The sequence below is a fragment of the Tamandua tetradactyla genome, chromosome 11 (genome assembly GCF_023851605.1).
Source record: "Tamandua tetradactyla isolate mTamTet1 chromosome 11, mTamTet1.pri, whole genome shotgun sequence".
Taxonomy (NCBI): domain Eukaryota; kingdom Metazoa; phylum Chordata; class Mammalia; order Pilosa; family Myrmecophagidae; genus Tamandua; species Tamandua tetradactyla.
In genome coordinates, this window is record NC_135337.1 from 68,882,735 (window position 1) to 68,902,026 (window position 19,292).

The 19,292-nt window shown below is 35.3% G+C and overlaps 1 pseudogene; it reads right to left on the minus strand.

Annotated features, from left to right (window-relative positions):
* Window positions 1–10,618: 10,618 nt before the first annotated feature.
* Window positions 10,619–10,719, minus strand: LOC143651062 (U6 spliceosomal RNA; annotated as a pseudogene).
* Window positions 10,720–19,292: the final 8,573 nt, after the last annotated feature.

The following is a 19,292-nucleotide window of genomic DNA, read 5'->3' on the forward strand; positions in this document are numbered from 1 at the left end:
TAAAAATAATGTGTATTCCTTATTTTTTGTAAATAGTAAATTTGGAAATATATCTATATAGATATATATAGTGTCTGTCAATTGGGTTGTTCATGAATTCTTTTTTATTTTTAATTATTTTTAAATTGTGAAAAATAATCTATATGCAAAAAAGCAATACATTTCCAAGTACATTCTAACAAGTGGTTATAGAACAGATTTTAGTTTGGCGTGGGTTACAGTTCCACAATTTTTCATTTTTTGCTTTTAGCTGCTCCAAAACAATAGAGACTAAAAGAAATATCAATATAATGATTCAGCAGTTATAGCGATTTGTTGAATCCTATATTCTCTGTTATACTCCTTTTTCTTCTTTTTTGTTTAAAATAACGTACATACAAAAAAGCAATACATTTCAAAGCATATAGCAACAATTAGTTGTAGAACACATTTCAGAGTTTGGTATAGGTTACGGTTCCACAATTTTAGGTTTTAACTTCTAACTGCTCTAAGGTACTGGAGACTAAAAGAATAAACAGTATAATGATTATCAGCAATCATACTCATTTGTTAAGCCTTACCTTCTCTGTATAACTCCACTTTGATCTTTCCCCCACTCTTTAGGGGTATTTGTACTATGCCCATTCTAACTTTTTCATGTTGGAAGGGGCTGTCAATAATATGGGATTGGGAGATGGAACTAGTTGATGCTCTGGAAGGGCTGGGCCCTCTGCACTTCAGGACTCATCTGGTCCAGGGACCCATCTGGAGGACGTAAGTTTGGGAAAGTTACCCTAGTGCAAGGAGCCTTTGTTAAGTCTTATATAATGCCCTAAGAATTCTTTAAAATTGGCAGGAATGGTTTTGGTTGGGGTTTGGCAAGTGTGGTAGTTAGATTCAGTTGTCAACTTGGCCAGGTAAAGGCACCTAGTTCTGTTGCTGTGGACATGAGCCAATGGTATGTGAACCTCATCTGTTGTTGATTACATTTGCAGTCGGCTACGAGGCGTGCCTGTTGCAATGAATGATGTTGACTTAATTAGCTGGTGCTTAAATGAGAGACTCAATGTAGCACAGCCCAAGCAGCTTAGCATACCTCATCTCAGCACTCACAGCTCAGCCCAGGCCTTTGGAGATGCAGAAAGAAGTCACTCCGGGGAAAGTTGTTAGAACCCAGAGGCCTGGAGAGAAGGCCAGCTGAGATCACCCCGTGCCTTCCCACGTAAGTAAGAACCTCAGTTGAAAGTTAGCTGCCTTTCCTCTGAAGAACTAATGAAATAAATCCCCTTTTGTTAAAAGCCAATCCATCTCTGGTGTGTTGCATTCTGGCAGCTACCAAACTAGAACAGCAAGTTATAAGAGGTAGCAATGTCTAAATGAAGCATGTTTAACAGTGACTTCCACTGTAACCTCTCCACTCTATTTGAACTCTATCAGTCACTGATGTCTTGTTTGTTACACTTCTGTTCCCCTTTTTTGTCAGTATGGCATTGTTGATCCCATGGTGTCAGGGCCAGGCTCATTTCTGGGAGTCATCTCCCATGCTGCCAGGGAGACTTTCACCCCTGGATGTTATGTCCCATGTAGGGAGGAGAACAATGGTTTCACTTGCAGAGTTGGGCTTAGAGAGAGAAAGACCACATCTGAACAACAAAAGAGGTCCTCTGGAGGTGACTCTTAGGCATACCTGTAAGTGGGGTAACTTCTCTGTTACATACAAAAGTTTCACAAGAGTAAGCCTCAAGATCAAGGGCATGGCCTATTGATTTGGGGGTCCCTAATGTTTGGCACAGTATCAGGGGATTCCCTGATGGCAAAGTTTAATAGTTTCATATTTTTTCTTCCATCCCTCAAGAGACTTTGCCAATACTTTTTGATTATCTGCTTAATACACTCTGGAATATATCCATGCATTACATTAAGCTATGCAGGATTGATGACTCTCATTCTCATTCTGGGTTCCCTGATTTTGAATTGCTTAAATGATTTATCCAAACAGGTTGAGTTAGATTATGTGCTTCAGAAAATTTAAGTTCTAGACATAACAAAACTTACTTCCTTCAGTCTCAAAGAGTAGGTGAGGTTCTAAAATATAGGCAATGTCTTCTTTACTCTTGAGTTCTAAATTACCTTAATCCCAACCTGATCAGTTTCATTCTTACCTCTAAATACCAGGTTATACATATATAAAATGGCCAAATAAGAAATTCAAGTCTCCCCCTAATTCTTATCCCCTCCCCCATTATGTACCCCTGGTATTGCTGTGGCACTATTGATGGTTTTTTGTTGTCGTTGTTAAACATAGCCCAATGCATGCAGTAGCATTTTCCCCCTATACCCTGAAATTATACACTCTTTGTACAATATTCATTCTTTACAGTAGTTTATGCAAGAACTTATTTAGATTTGTAATGTAAATTGCTGGGACGCATGAGTTTATACAACCACTTTCAATCATGTTCACCTTCAACATGGTAATATTACTTACACACCCACTAGTGAACTGCCTTCGCTTCTCTCTATTCCCTTACAATTAAGTTCAACCTCATTAGCAAACTGTTTACCCATCTCAAGCTTCTGTGTACCTCTAGGTGCCTTATATTCTGTATTATTAGCCTCAAATTTGACCTTTACCATATTCATAAAAGTGGAATCACACAGTATTTATCCTTTTACTTCTGGCTTATTTCACTCAACATTATGTCCTCAAGCCTCATCCATCTTGTCATGTGGTTCAGGATGCCATTTCATCTTACTACTGCATAATATTCCATCGTATGCATATGCCACATTTTGTTTATCCACTCATCTGTTGATGGGCACTTGGATTGTTTCCATCTTTTAGAATAATGCTGCTATGAACATTAGTGTGCAAATGTCTATTTGTGTCACTACTTTCAGCTCTTCTGGGTAAATACCAAGTAGTTCTACTACTAGGTAATAAGGCAACCCAATATTTTGTTTCCTAAGGAACCACCAAACTGTCTTCCATAGCAGTTGTGCCGTTATACATTCCCATCAGCAGTGCATAAGTGCTACGATTTCTCTACATCTTCTCCAACATTTGTAGTTTTCTGTTTGTTTAATAAATAGCAGCCATTCTTATAGGTGTAAGGTGGTATCTCATTATATTCTTGATCTGCATTTACCCTATAGCTAATGAAAATGAGCATCTCTTCATGTGCTTTTTAGTTATCTCTATTTGCTTTTCAGAAAAATGTCTATTTATTTTTAGCTCTCTTCATAATTTGGTTCCTTGTTCTTTTGTTGTTGAGTTGTATGATTTCTTTATATACACAGTATATAAAACCTTGATCTGATGTGTGATTTTCAAATCTTCTCTCCCATTCAGTTGGCCGCCTCTTCATCTTTTGAAGCACAAAAGCACATGATTTTGAGATGTTCCCATTATCTAATTTTTCTTTTGTTGGTTGTACTGTGGTTATAAAGTTTAGGAAGCTTCTGCCTATTACTAGGTTTTAAAGATGCTTCTCTACATTTTCTTCCAGGAGCTTTATGGTGCTGGTTTTAATATATTCAAGTATTCTTTATTATTTTTTTCTATTTACATATCTATCCATCTATTCCTTTTTGTTTATTTATCATAAGCAATGGGTTTTTAATCACAGTCAATAGTTTTTTGGAAGAAATCAGGTATCTTCCAGAATTATCAGGAAATCTCACAAGTTAGAGTCAGAAACCATGGTGTTAGAGGTGACAGTCTCCTCATTTAGAAAACATCGCCAACCAGCCAAGCTCCTAGATGTTTCTACCCCTGAGTAATTTCAGCTACAACAAGGGAGTTGCCATCTTGGCATTGAAAAATATTTAACTCACATGATGAGTTTCTAAGAGAAGACTAATAAATAAGCTACTAGGTCTGTGGATTTAGAACTTTTTTTCATGTAACTGCATTATTTTTGTTTTATATGCTTAAATCTTCTTTGATTAATGCATACACTTTGATAATGCTATCTCTTCTTTGTTGATTTTTTGTTGTTGTTGTTATTTGGTTTTTTTGGTGGGGGTACATAGTCCAGGAGTCAAACCCGGGTCTCCCACATGGAAGCCAAGCATTCTACCACTGAACCACCCATGCATCTGATTTTTTTAATCTTTATATGGTGTCCCACTTTATCCCTGTTTTGGCTTACATATTTTTTATACTTTGTAATATTTCTATGATGTTTCCTTTTCTTACCATTTCTTGGTATACTTTTTCAACCCTTTAATTATCAATATTTTACCAAAAAAATTGTTTTCCTTTAAGTAATTCTTCTAGTCAGCATAGAGATACTTTTTTTAAAATACCTCAGTCTCTGCCTTCTAATGCATTCATTAATCCATTTATCTTTTTTGTGATTACTGACTTATCTGACATTTACACCACCTTCTTTTGGAGGTTATATTTACCAGACTTTATTTTTTCCATTTTAGGATAATTCCTTTTAACTTCCATTTACACAGGGTTCTGTTGCTAAGACTTTTCTCAGAGTATGGCGTTAGAAAAATGATGCCAGCTATTATGAATTTTTGGTTTCAATTCCCCTGAGCATCCTGGCCTTAGACCTACATCTATCTCTGACTTTAAATTCCCTCGTTAATACTGAAACTTGGAATTTTTCCTATTGTTTTTAGCTCAGTCTTAAATTTAGTCAGTCATTCTATTTGAAGCGAAAAGAAGAATTCCTAAAAACAGTTCAATGTGCTTCTAGACTTGTAACTATTTTCAGCTGATGAATCTTTTGATATATTTTAATATATATTTCCATTTTTGATATTGACCAGTCAATAATATTTTATCATTAAAATATACTAAAGCATTAACCATCAAGTAACTCTCCTTCATCAAATGGAAAAAATCAGATAATCTTTAAAAATGCTATTCCTTAAAAATTTCCATCTTGATATTTATTTCCATCAGAGGCATAGGAGATATGAGTGGCAGCACTTCTTAGTATATTTAACAACCCTGGTGTAGGTGAAAGGCTAGATGGAAGAAATTAGAGTTAGAATTGAAAAGGGACTTGTGCCTAATGGGAGGTGAATTGTGAGCAAAGAAGAAAATTCAAATATGGATCCTATTTAAAGTGTGTGTGACTGAGGGAATAATAACACTAATGATCAAAACAGAAGATCCAGGAAAGTGATCTGAGTTAAAGGTTGGAACAGTTATTATGAAATATTGACAATGAAGAGGAGTGGGGCTTCTAAATTGACATACTACAAGAAATTAAAATTATAAGTGTGAAACTCTATATTCCTAGATGTGATTAGGAGCACCATTATTTGAAATTATGGGAACGCCAAGCAATATAAGTGCAAATATATCTTTATATTATATAAATATTGACTGAGGACAAATTATGTGTCAGGCATTCTTCTAAGTGCTGGATATACAATTGTTAACAAGTTCATTCCAAAGCCTCAATAAATCTTTATATTTTAGATATGAAGTCAGACCTTAAGCAAGCAAACAAAATGATTATATATTATAATGATACACTATGCTAAAATAAATTGATTTCTGAAATAGAGAATAATGGCATTAAGTATTACTCAGAAAAAGTCTCTCCAAGAAGTAGTTTATATGGACACCTGACAGAGGAGAAAGAGACAGCTATGAGGATAGAAGGGAGAAGAGCATTTTAGGTACAGGGCTCGGTACATGCAAATGCCTAAAGTACAAAGGGACTCATTTTGTGGAACGGAATAAGAAGCTGGTATGGTGGGATATCATGATCAGTGGAGCAAAAGGAGGGTTGGAACATCAAAAAAAATCATATTTGAAATTGGAAGGATAGAAGGAAGATAGATATTTGCAGGGCCTCACAGGCTATTTAAAAAGATTGATTTTAGGTGCAGGGTTCTGAGCTGAAGTTGCCTAATAAGATAACTATTTTTAAAGGTCACTATGGCTTCTGCATAAGAATGGATTCTGGAAGGAGGGGCAAGATGGGAGGAGAAGCACAAGCAAGAGGTTCATTGGAGCACTCAGAGAAGAAAGAACTTTGGCTTTGAGTGGATGGATATTTTGGTTTGCAAGCTGCCAGAATGCAATATACCAGAACTGGAATGGCTTTTAAAACAAGGAATTAAGTAAGTTGCAAGTTTACATTTCTAAGACCATGAAAATGTGCAAACTAAGGCATCCAGAAAAAGATACCTTAATCCAAGGAAGGCTGATGGGTGAGAATCAGCTCTGTCAGCTGGGTAGTTGTGTGGCTGGCATCTGCTGGTCCCTTGCTCCAGGGCTCCATTGCTTTCAGCCTCTGTTCCTGTGGGGGTTCCTCACCTTGCTTTTCTGGGGATGGTGTTCATCTCTTGGCTTTGCTTGACTCTCTCCAAGTTCTGGCTTGCTTAATATATCGTGGGAAGGCACACAGCAACATCTGCTGAGCTCCAAGCATCTCCAAACATCTGGGTCTCTGTTCTGCAAGTGTCAGCACCTGTGTCAGTTCTTCTCTGAAGTTTTTGTTGGCTCTGTTGTTTCCTGTCATTTCTGCCTTTCTGAGGTTTCTCCAAAATGTTTCCTCTTTTAAAGGATTCCAGTAAACTAACCAAGACCTACCTGGAATGGGTGCAGCCATTATCTCTGTCTAATCAAAAGATCATACCCGCAATTGGGTGTGTCACATCTCCATGGAGATAATCTAATCCAAAGACTCCAATCTACAGTGTCGAATCAGAATTAAAAGAAATGGCTGCTCATATGACATTGGACCAGATTCAGACGTGGACTTTTCTGGAGTATATAAATATTTTCAAACTAGCACAGTGGAGAAAATGAATTCATCTCTTTAATTCCATATACTGAGAGCAGTGCCTGAGACCTAGTGTATAATAGTTCAACATACTATTTGCTATGTGTACATTTATGTGATTTGATTTACTGGGTAGTCTGAGGAAGATAAGAAATAAAAGAAGACAGTTGATCAGAGAAGCAAGAATACATAATAAAAATGAAACCCCATAAGCCAAGAAAGGGGTCAGGTTAATGTATATGAAATTCTGGTCCATAATTGCCTATGGCTGGATTAGTGGTGATCAGATTCCTAGGGAAGGGAATAATGATATAAATTTATATCATTATATAAATTTATTAGAAACTAAGAAGCCTGAATCAAAATGATTTTCCACAGAGCAGGGAAAGTATGTTTGTTATTCAAGGATGAACTTCCTTCACTTGTAAAAGCCTGTCAATAATTTATATCTAGAATGTTTTGTGTGCCCCACTAATTATTCATTTATTCATTTACCACTTTCCTGTTTAACCATATAGGAAGTGAATAAACTACAAATCACAAAGCCCCTTGCTTACCATGTTAACAAGAGGGAAGAGAGCGTAGACTCAGTATCCTAAACTGATGTCTTCAAGAATCATAGTATATTAAATACTAGGTCTCAATTTAAAGCAATATGGGAAAAGAACAAATAAATAAATAGTTCCTAAAATAATTCTTATGCAAACATTTTGGCCACAGTTAGTTGTGATATGCTTCATTTCTCAAACACCTGAGGAATACTCAATTTTTTATTTTAGACATTTTTAGATATACAGGAAAAAATGTAAAAATAATAGAGTTCCCATTTAGCCCATACCCAGAGTCCTCATTCTTAGCATTTTATATTAGTATGCTATATTGGTTATAATTAATGAACAACTTTTGATGTATTACTGTCATGCCATCTGCTAATAAAGACAGTTTTATTTCTTCCCTTTCAGTCACTATTCTTTTATTTTCCTTCTGTCTTATTTAACTGGACAGACTCCCAGCATGATGAGAACTAGAAGTGGTGATAGAGGATATGGCTTGCTTTGTCCATGATCTTAGGAAGAAAGTGTCCTGTTTCTCAATCATTAAGTATAATGTTAGTTAGGTTTTTTTGTAGGTTGAGAAAACTTATTCCTAGTTTGCTGAGAGTTTTCTTTATGAATGGGTTTGGGATTTTATTAATTGCTTTGTCTGCATCAATTGATATGATCAGATGACGTTTTCTTCTTTAGTCTGTTGATATGCTAGATTACTTTGATTTTTGAATGTTGAATGAACTTTACATTCCTGGAATAAATCCCACTTCGCTGTGGTGTATAATTCTTGTTTTTGGTATTCCTGTACTTGATCAGCGAATATTTTGTCAAGGAACTGTGCATCTATGTTCATGAGAAATATTGGTTTGTAGTTTTCTTGAATTTTAATATCTTTACCTGATTTTGGTATTAGGGTCACAGTCAATCGATTGAATGAGTTTGAACCATTCTCTCTGCTTTTACAGTGCGTAGGAGATTGTAGAAAATTGGTGTCATTTCTTCCTTAAGTTTCAGTTTAGTGGAATTCACCAGTGAAGGCCTATGGGCCTAGCATTTTCTCTTTTAGAAGGTTATTAATTGTTAATTCAATTTCTTTAATATATATGGGCATATTCACACCATGAATATCTCCTTGTGTTAGCTTTAGCAGTTTGTTTCTATCTAGAAAGTGGTTCTTTTCATTGAAATTATATTTGTGGTAAATTTCGATTGAAATGCTGGTGATCAGTGAGGGAAGGAGTGGGGGGTATGGTATACATGAATTTTTTTCTGTTTTCTTTTTATTTCTTTTTCTGAATAGATGCAAATGTTCCAAGAAATGATCATGATGATGAATATGTAACTATGTGATGATATTGTGAATTACTGATTATATATATAGAACGGAATGATCGAAAGTTATAAATGTTTGCGTTTGGTGTTTTTTTGGTATTTTTTTTTTTAATTTAAGTTAATAAAAAAAATTATATCTGTGGGCATGGAACAGTTCTTAATTCGCCTTTATTATCTTTTTAATATTCTTAGGATCAGGAGAGTTAGCCCCTTTTCATTTGGATATTGGTCACTTGAGTCTTCTCTATTTATTCTTGATTATTCTAGCTAGAGGTGTATTGATCTCCTTAAAGAATCAACTTTTGCTTTCATTACTTTTTTTCCCATTGTTACCCTGTTTTAAATTCAATTTATTTTTGCTCTACTTTTTATTTGTCTTATTTCGTTTCTGTTAGGCTTAAATAGCTCTTCTTTTTCCAGTTTCTTAAGGTAAATAATATCAGCTTATTGATTTTAGATGTCTTTTTTTTTCTGATATTTGCATTTAGTGCTATAAATTTCCCTCCAAGCAGATTTTGCTGCATTCTTGAAATTTTGATACCATATTTTATTTTCATTTGCTCCAGAATATTTTTTTTAATTTCTCTTGAATTTTCTTCTTTGATCTATAAACCATATGGTAGTGCTTCATGTAAACCCCAAGAATTTGAGGACTTCCAAATTAGTTTTCTATTATTGGTTTCTAGTTTAATTCTATTATTATCTGTGAAGATAATTCATAAGGTTTATATTCCTTTAAATTTGTTATGGTGTGTTTGATGTCCCAGGATATGGTTTACCTTGGTGATTGTTTCATTAGTTCAAGAAGAATGTGTATACTTCTGTTCTGGATGAAATAGTCTGTAAGTTTCAACTCAATCATGTTTGTTAATAGTTCTGTTCAGGTCATTTATAGTCTTACTGACTTTCTGTCTGCTGAATCTGTTGATTATTGATGGAAAGGTGTTGAATTCTACAATTATAATAGTGAATTTGTATGCATCTCCTTGACATTCTAACAGTTTCTGCTTTACAAATTTTGATGCTCTGTTGTTAGGTATGTACTCTTTTAAGATTCTTATGACTTCTTAGAGAATTCACCCATTCGTTACTTCATTACTATGCAGAGTCCTCTAGCTTTCAGAATTTTCCTTACTCTGTGGTCTGCTAGGTTGAAAATAATACTCCAGCTTTCTTTTGATTAGTGTTAGCACAGTTTATCTTCCCCATCCCTACATTTTTAACCTATTTGTGTCTTTATATTTAAAGTGGGTAGATCACATATAATTGGATCTTGTGTGTGTTTTATATATGTTTTATCTGCCTCTGATAGTACTGGTCTTTTAATTGGTACAATTAAACCATTCCAATTTAATGTGATTCTGGATATATTTGGACTTATAGTTATCATGTTCTTAGTTGGTTTGTGTTCATTTTCTTGCTCTTATTTTCTTTATTATCTTTCCTTCTTTTTCTGCCTTCTCTGGTGTTAACTGAGCATTTTATGTGACTATTTTCTCTCCTCTCGATATTTCAATTATACTTCTTTTTTTAAAATTTTTGAGTGGTTACCATAGAGTTTAAATATATAGTTACAACTATTCACAGTTCCCTATGAAATGACATTATACCACTTCACAGTGAGTGCAGGTACCTTCCAACCAGGTATTCCCAATTTCTCCCTCACACCCTTGTAATACTGATATCATTCATCTCACTTCTTCATATGCTGTAACCACCTAATACTACTAACTATTGTTATTTTTGAACAGTTATCTATTGGATCAATTAATAATAACAAAAATAAAATATTTAATTTTACCTTCACTAATTCCTTCTTTGACACTCTTTCTTTCCTTATATAGATCTGAGTTTCTAACATGCATAATTTTCCATCTCCCTGGAGAAATTCTTTTAGCATTTCTTGCAGGGCAGATCAGCTGACAATAAATATCCTCAGGTTTTGTTTGCCTCAGAAAGTATTTGTTTCTCTTTCCCTTTTGTTTCTTTTTTAAGAAAAATATGGAACACTTCACGAATTTGTGTGTCATCCTTGCACAGGAGCCATGCTTCTTTGTATTGTTCCATTTTAGTATATGTGCTGCTGAAGTGAGCACTCTCACTTTTGAAGTACAATTTTGCTGGATATAGAATTCTAAGTTGTTTTTTTTCCTTTCATCACCTTAAGTAGTTCATTTTATTCTCATCTTGCTTGTGTTTTGTCTGAAAAGGGTCTACTGTAATTATTATCCTTCTATAGATATCTTTTTTTCCGGCTTCTTTGAAGATTTTCTCTTTGCGTTTGATTTTCTACATTTTAAATATGATAGAGTTATTTGTAGTTTTTTGGTATTTACCTTGCCTGACATTCCCTTAGCTTCATAGTTCTGCAGTATGGTGTCTGTCATTAATTTTGGAAAATTCTTGATCATTATTAATTCAAATATTTCTTCCTTCTTTCTTCTTCTTGTACTCCAATTCCTTGTATTCCATTTTTTAAATTGTCCCACAGTTCCTGAATAATCTGTTCTGTTATTGTACTCATTTTCTTTTTGCATTTCAGTTTGGGAAGCTTCTAATGACGTATCTTCCAGATCGCTATTTCTTTCATCAGCTATTCTCAGTGTACTGATGAGCCCATCAAAGCATTTCTTTTACAGTGTTCTAGATTTCTGTTATTTCCTTTTGATTATTCTCTTAGAAGTTTCAACTCTCTGCTTATATTGTTTTTCCATTCTTACATGGTTTCTGTTTCATTAGAGTCCTTAACATATTAATCACAGGTATTTTAGATGCCTAATCCAGTAATTCCAACCTTGGTCCTATCTGTCTAATGCTGATGCTTGCTTCGTCTTTCTAGACTTGGGTTTCTTTTTGTTTTTTTTCCCCCCTTAGTATGTCTGGCAATATTTTTGTTGAAATCCAGACCTGATGTAATTGATAAGAGGAACTGTTGTCTTAGGCTTTTCATGTGAGGTTTTATGTTCATTTGGATAATATTTTGGTTAATATTTGCTATAGCTTCAGCTGTTAGAAGCTTAAAATTCTTCTAGTGTCCTTTTTTTCCCTCAACTGTTGAATTTGGGCTTTCCTAAGTGCTTTTCCTGAGAAGGAGCCTACATCTTGCAACTCTTTCAGTCATAGTCCTCTGCTGTAATGAAGACCTGTTGTTGCGGCTGTATCATGTGGAGGAGGAAAAGCACTCTAAAATCATATGATTAAATCACAGTCTTCTTTACAAAGCTGTTTTATTGACATACCTTTACCTACCATACAATCCACTCAAAGCATACAATCAGTGGCTTTTAGAATAATCACAGTGCTGTGCATTCATCACCACAGTCAATTTTAGAGCATTTTCATGACTCCAAAAAGAAAAACCCCCAACCCTTAGCAGTCACCTCTCAATGCCTCTACCCTTCCCAAGCCCTTCATAATCATTAATTTATAAATCTATAGATTTTTTATTTGTATTTTATTATAAATGGAATCCTATAATATATAGTATTTTGAGCCTGATTTCTTTCATTTAGCATAATATTTTTAAAATTGTTTTTTTAATTAGAGAAGTTGTAGGTCTACACAAAAGTCATGTAAAAAGTACAATGTTCCGATATACCCCCATTGTTGACAGTGCATTGGCATGATACTTTTGCTGCAGTTGATGAAAGAATATTAAAGTGCTACTGTGAACTATAGTCCATAGTTTACATTAGATGCACATTTTCCCATACACCACCTTATTATCAGCACCTTCTAAGAATGGCAAACATTTGCAAAATTCATGAAGGAACGTTCTTATATTTGTGCTATTAACATGGTCATTGTCCACAGCAGGGTTCGCTATGCTACACGACCCCATGTTTAATTAGTTCATATCATTGAGGTCTTATATTTGTTCTTTTGTATATGGCTTATTTCATTCAACATAATGTCCTCAAGCTTTATCTATGTTGTCCCAAGAAGGACTTCACTCCTTCTTACTGCTGAATGATATCCCATCATATGTATATACCACATTTAGTCTATCAATTCATCACTTGAGGGACACAGGTTGTTTCAATCTTTGGCAACTGTGAATAATGCAGCTAAAAACATCAGGTGCAAATGTCTGTCTGAAAGGTGTCCCTGCTTTCAGTTCTTCTGGGTATATACCTAGTAGCAGGATTGCCAGATCATATGAAATTCTATACTTAGCTTCCTAAGAAACAGCAATTGCACCATTTTACATTTCCACCAGCAGTGAACGAGTGTTCCTACACCCTCCCCAACCTTTGTAGTTTTCTGTTGTTTTAATAGTGGCCATTCTAATAGGTGTGAAATTACAACTCACTATAATTTTGATTTGCATTTCCCTAATAGCTAGGGAAATGAGCATCTTTTCATGTGCTTTTTAGCCATTTGGAGTTCCTCTAGCGGGAAATGTCCATTCAAGTCTTTTGCCCATTTTTCATTGAGTTGTTTGTCTGTTTACTGCTGATTTGTAGGGTTTATATTTGTATTTTCTGGATTTTAAACCCTTATCATAAATGTGATTTCCAAATATTTTCTTCCATTGAGTAGGTTGTCTTTTCACTTTTTTGACAAAGTTCTTGAAGCTTTTCAGTTCTGAGGAAGTCCCATTTATATAATTTTCTCTCAAGTTTCTGGTGCTTTGGGTGTTAAGTCCAAGAAACCATTGTCTACCACAAGATCTTGAAGATGCTTCCAGAACTTCTTCTAGGACCTTTATGGTTCTGGCCATTGTATTTAGTTCTTTGATTGATTTTGAGTTAACTTTTTAAGGTTTGAGATTGGGGTCCTCTATCATTCTTTTGCATATGAAAATCCAGTTCTCCCAGCACCATTTGTTGAGGAGACTGTTCTTGTCTAAGTTGAGTGTAAGGTCAAGCCTGTCAAATGTCAACTGGCCATAGATATGATGATATATTTTTGAACTCTCAAAATTGATTCAGTTTACCAATGTATCTCTCTTTATGGCAGTACCATGCTGTATTGACCACTTAAGCTTTGTAATATGCTTTAAAGTCAGGAACTATGAGGCATCCAATGTTGTTTACTTCATTTTCCATTCTCAAGATCTTTGAGGCCATTGGGGCCCTCACCTTTCCAAATAAATTTGATGCTTGGTTTTTCCATTTCTTTAAAGGAGGATATTGGAATTTTCAATGGTTTTGCTTTGAATCTGCAAATCAATTTGGGAATTGGCATCTTAACTATATTTAGACTTCCAATCCATGAACATGGAATATCCTTTCATTTATTTAGCTTTTCTTTTATTTATTTTAGCAATGGTTTGTAGTTTTCTGTTTATGAGTCCTTTACATATTTGGTTAAATTTATTCCTAGATATTTAATTATTTTAGTAGCTCTTGTAAATGAATTTTTTTCTTGATTTCCACCTCATGTTACTAATGTATAAAGCAGTACTGATTTTTGCAGGTTGATATAGTGCCCCATCACTTCGCTGACTTCATTTATTAGCTCCAGAAGCTTTGTTATAGAGTTTTGGGGACTTTCTATGTATAAGATCATTTCATCTTTAAAGGGAGAATGTTTTATTTCTCCCATTCCTATGTTGATGCATTTTATTTCTTTTTATTGCCTAACTGCTAGGACTTTCAGTATACTATTGAATAAAAGTGGTGACAGTGGACATTCTTGTCTTATTCCATATATTAGAGGGAAAGCTTTCAGTCTTTCACCATTCAGTATGATGTTAGTTATGGGTTTTTCATTTACACCCTTTATCATGTGGAGGAGGTTTCTATCTATTCCTGTTTCAAAGTGTTCTTATCAAGAAAGGATGCTGGATTTGTTGAACTTTCCTGCATCAATTAAGATGTAGTGAAATTAATTGATTTTCTACTGTTGAACCACTCATTTTTGCACATCTAGGATAAAACTCATTTAATCATGGTGTATAATTCTTTTGATAGCCTATTGGATTCAATTTGCAAGTATTTTGTTGAGGATTTTTTCATCTATATTCATTAGAGAAATTGTCTTGGAATTTTCTTTTCTTGTAGTATCTTTTTCTCCCTTTGGTATTAGGGTGATGTTGGCTTCATAGAATAAGTTAGGTAGTGTTCCCCCATCTTCAAATTTTTGGAAAAGTTTGATCAGGATTAGTATTAATTCTTCTTGGAATGACTGCTAGAATTCACCTGTGAAGTCATCTGGTCCTGGGTTTTTCTTTCTTGGGAGAATTTTGATGATTGATTCAGTCTCTTTTCTTGTAATATGTCTATTAAGGTCTTTGATTTCTTCTAGAGTCTGTGTAGATTGTTCATGTGTTTCTAATAATTTTTTCTTTTTATCCAGATTGCCTAATTTGTTGGTATACAGTTGTTCATAGTTTCCCTTTATGATCCTTTTTAATTCTGCAGGGTCAGTAGTAATGCCTCCCTCACATGTATGATTTTCTTTATTTGTATATCATCTCCTTTTCTCTTTGTCAGTCTAACTAATAGTTTGTCAATTTTATTGACCTTCTCAAAGGACCAACTTTTGGTTTTGTCAGTACTCACTACTGTTTATTTATTTTCATTTATTTCTGTTCTAATCCTTATTTTTTCTTTCCACCTGCTTGCTTAGTGGTTAGTTTGCTGTTCTTTTTCTAGTTCCTACAGGTGTGCAGTTAGGTCTTTGATTTTAGCTCTTTCTTCTTTTTATTGTAGGCGCTTATGTCTATAAATTTCCCTCTTAGAGAGATCCTTTACTGCATCCCATAAGTTTTGATAAGTTGTGTTCCTGTTTTCATTTGTCTCAAGAATATACTGATTTCTCTTGCAATTTTTTGACCTTCAAATTAAGATTGTGCTGTTTAACTTTCATATATTTGTGGGTTTTCCAGTTTTGTGCCTAATATTACTTTCCAGTTTCATTCCCTTATGATCAGAGAAAGTGCTTTGCATAATCTCAATCTTTTAAAATGTATTGAGATGCTACATGTAGTCTATGCTGTAGAAAGATCCAAGAGCATTTGTGAAGAATGTACATCTTGCTGTTTTAAGGTTCAATGTTTTGCATACATCTGTTAGGTCTAGTTCAATTACATTATTCAACTTCTTTATTTTCTTATTGTTATCTGTCTAGATGTTCTATTCATTGATGAGAATTGGTGTATTGAAGTCTCCAACTATTATTTTAGAAGTGTCTATTTCTCCCTTCAATTTGCCAGTGTTTTCCTCAGGTATCATTGGCACTACAGTAAGATGCATAAAAATTTATAATTGTTATTTCTTCTTGGTATTGGTTGACCCTGTTAGTCATATATGGTGTCCTTCTTTGTCTCCTATAACAGCTTTGTATTTAAAGTCTGTTTTTTCTGATATTGGTATAGCAACTACAGCACTCTTTTGCTTACTTTCTGCATGGAATATCTTTTACCATCTTTTCATTTTCAACCTATTTGGATTATCGAGTGTAAGGTGAGTCTCCTGTAGACGGCATATAGATGGACTATACCTTTATATTTATTCTGAAAATCTATGTCTTTTGATTGTAGAACTTTTCTATTAACTTTCAATGTTATTAGTATAAAGACAATAGATACTTCAGCCATTTTAGTCTTTGGTTTGGTCTAAGTCTATGCCATGCCTTATTTTTGTCTGTCTTTTTACCTCTTAGTTACTGTGATGGTTTGAAGCTATTATGTACCCCAGAAAAGCCATGTCCTTTATTCCTCATTCTGTATTGCTGGGTGGAATCTTCTTTGCTATTTCCATTGAGATATGACACACCCAACTGTGGGTGGTAACTTTTGATTATGTGGTATCCATGGAGATGTGTCTCCAACCATTCAAGCTGGGGGTACTTACTGGAGCCCTTTAAGAGGGAACCATTTTGGATACAGCTTGAGAGCCACCAGAACCAACAGAGCTCATGCAGCCAGAGGCCTTTGGAGATGAATAAAGAAAATCCTCCTGGGGGAGCTTCATGAAACAAGAAGCCAGGAGAGAAAGCTAGCAGGCATAGCCATGTGCCCTCCCAATTGAGAGTGAAACCCCGAACTTAATCAGCCTTTCTTGAGTGAAGGTAACCTCTTGTTGGTGCCTTAATTTAAACATTTTCATGGCCTTAGAACTGTAAACTTTCAACTTAATAAATTACACTTTTTAAAAGCTATTCCATTTCTGGCATATTGCATTCTGACAACTTACAGACTGGAACAGTTACCCTTACTGATAATATTAATTTCTCCACACTACCCCAAGCCTCTCACTCTTGTCTTTTCTTCTCAGCCTACATAATTCCCTTTAGTATTTCTTGCAGGGCAGGTCTCTTGTTGACTGCCTCTCTCAGTTTCTGTTTATCTGTGAATATTTTAAACTATTCCTCACTATTGAAGGAATTTGGGGCTGAAGGATAAAGAACCTTCGCTGGCAGCTTTTGCTTTCAAAAACGTAAATATATCACATCACTCACTTCTTGCCTCTATGGTTTCTGATAAGAAATCTACCCTTAGTCTTATTGAGGATCCCTTACATGTTTTCAATCACTTTTCTCTTGCTGATTTTTAAAATTTTCTCTTTATCTTTGGCATTTGACATTCTGATTAGTATGTGCCTTGGGATTTGTTCTGTTTAGAGTATGTTGCACTTTGGAGATGTATATTTTTATTTTTCATAAAAGCTTGCAAATTTTTGGTCATTATTTCCTCAAATATTCTTTCTGTCCATTTTCCCTTGTTTCCTCTTCCTGGGATGCTCATGATAAATATCTTTTGTGTTTCATGCTGTCATTCAAATCCCTGACACCCTGCTCAGTTTTTCCATAGTTCTACTATCCTTTTGTCTGTAAGATTTTGTTTGTTCAAACTTTGTTTGCTGATTCATTCTTCCGCCTGTTCAGATCTGCTCTTGTTTGCCTCCAGCATACTTTTAATCTCTTCTATTGTGCCTTTCATTCCCATAATTTCTGCAATATTTCTTGTCATCCTTTCAAATTCTTCTTTATTCTCACTCAGTGTTTTTTAAATATCATTTATCTCTTTAGCCATATTTTCCTCCATCTCCTTGAATTGATTCAGGGGATGTGTTTGAACATTTTAATTAAATGTTCTAAATTCTATGTGTTCTCTAAAGTTTTCATTTGTTCCTTGGACTATTCAATATATTCTTGTTTCTTAATATAGCTTGTAATTTTTTGCTAATATCTATGTATCTTATTAACTTGATGTGTTTATTCTTAACGAGTTTGTCTCTCTTGACTAGCATTTTATTTTTTATTTACCTTTTGTTAAGATTCTTCTTTGAGTCTAGTTTCAATTTATTCTAGACCTTACAGTCACCAATGTTTAACTGATCACATTTTTTTCATCTCTTCTTCATTTGATTCTTTCCCTGGATTTGTGGTATAGTTTTCAAGAATGCACTGTTTGTATGATTGCATCACTCCCAAGAGACAGCTTCCTTTCCTCTGTTCCTTCTCCAAGAAACTTGGTCTGTTTGTTTTTGTTTTGACTCTATGGTTTTTTTCTTTACACTCCTTTTGTTACCTCTAGCTGTTTTTGCCTGGAAGGCCTATTCTGGAAGGAGGGTCACTCTGAATAGGACTTTCTCAATTTAGTATTCCACAGCCAAAAAAGGGCTAGGAATAAGAACCCTGTGGAATGGGTCATAAAAGATACCCAAAAGCCTTTTGCATGATTCCCCTATGGAGGTGCTGTTTAAATTTCTACTGGCTCTGTTCCTGTCAAAAGCAGGGTTGAAATAACAGCCACAACTCTCTTTGTCCAGATGGGCTGAAACAGCAGCTAAAAACCAGGACCCACAATATGAATTTGCTAATCAAAAGTTGTGACCAGTAATCATCTACTCACCCACCCCAACTCTTGGGAAAGAGAACTTCCACATCCTCCTGTGTCCACAACACCCAGTCCCAGTCAGGGATTGGTCCCCAAAACAGCTCACCTTGAGAATGAGGGAATGGATCCCAGCAGCTACTGTGCAGAGAGAGCTGCTCATACTTCTTTACTGCAATTTCTTCCCACACTTCCCTGGATGCTGGAAAATGCTCCCCTGGCCTCCGGAGCCCAAGGAAAGTTGCTTGAGACAGTTCTTGTCTGTCCACTGCTCTTTTTTGAGATGGAGTGAGTCCTGGCACTAGCTTCTCTTCCATCTTCCTAAAAGTCTTTTGAATCTCAGTCTTTTAGGGCTCCGAGTCCCTGGGCTGTGGCCTTCTCAAGTGTTTCTTAGTTACCTGCCCTCTTAGGTAAAACAGGAAATCTAGAAGGGCCAATACAGAAAGACATGTCCTTTCCCCAGGTAGAATAAGGCTCTGGTAATGTCTCTTCCCTGGGAAGGAGGTCTTTGTTATGGAGGCCTCCGTGAGTGAACCTGACAATATTATTCTTTCTTTTCCCATGATGCAGCCATAGGCATCTTTCTCAGCTCTTTACTGTGGGACCCTGTGGGCTTCCTGGAAGTAAGAGCCTCCTAAGGAATGGGCCACCCCCAAGTCTGTGACCCCAGGGTTTTTCCTCTCATTCTAATCCACACTCAGCCTCCTGCAGCAATTTAACCAAATTACCATTTTCCTGTTCTTACTGATTTGGGGCTCCAGCAGCTTCTCTTCAAGGTGAGCAGAAATGAGTTGTAACTCTCCGGATTTGACTGTCTCCAGATTTTGCAATTCTCTGATGAATCCAAGAAAACTCACTGATTCCCAATTTGTTCATCTTTTT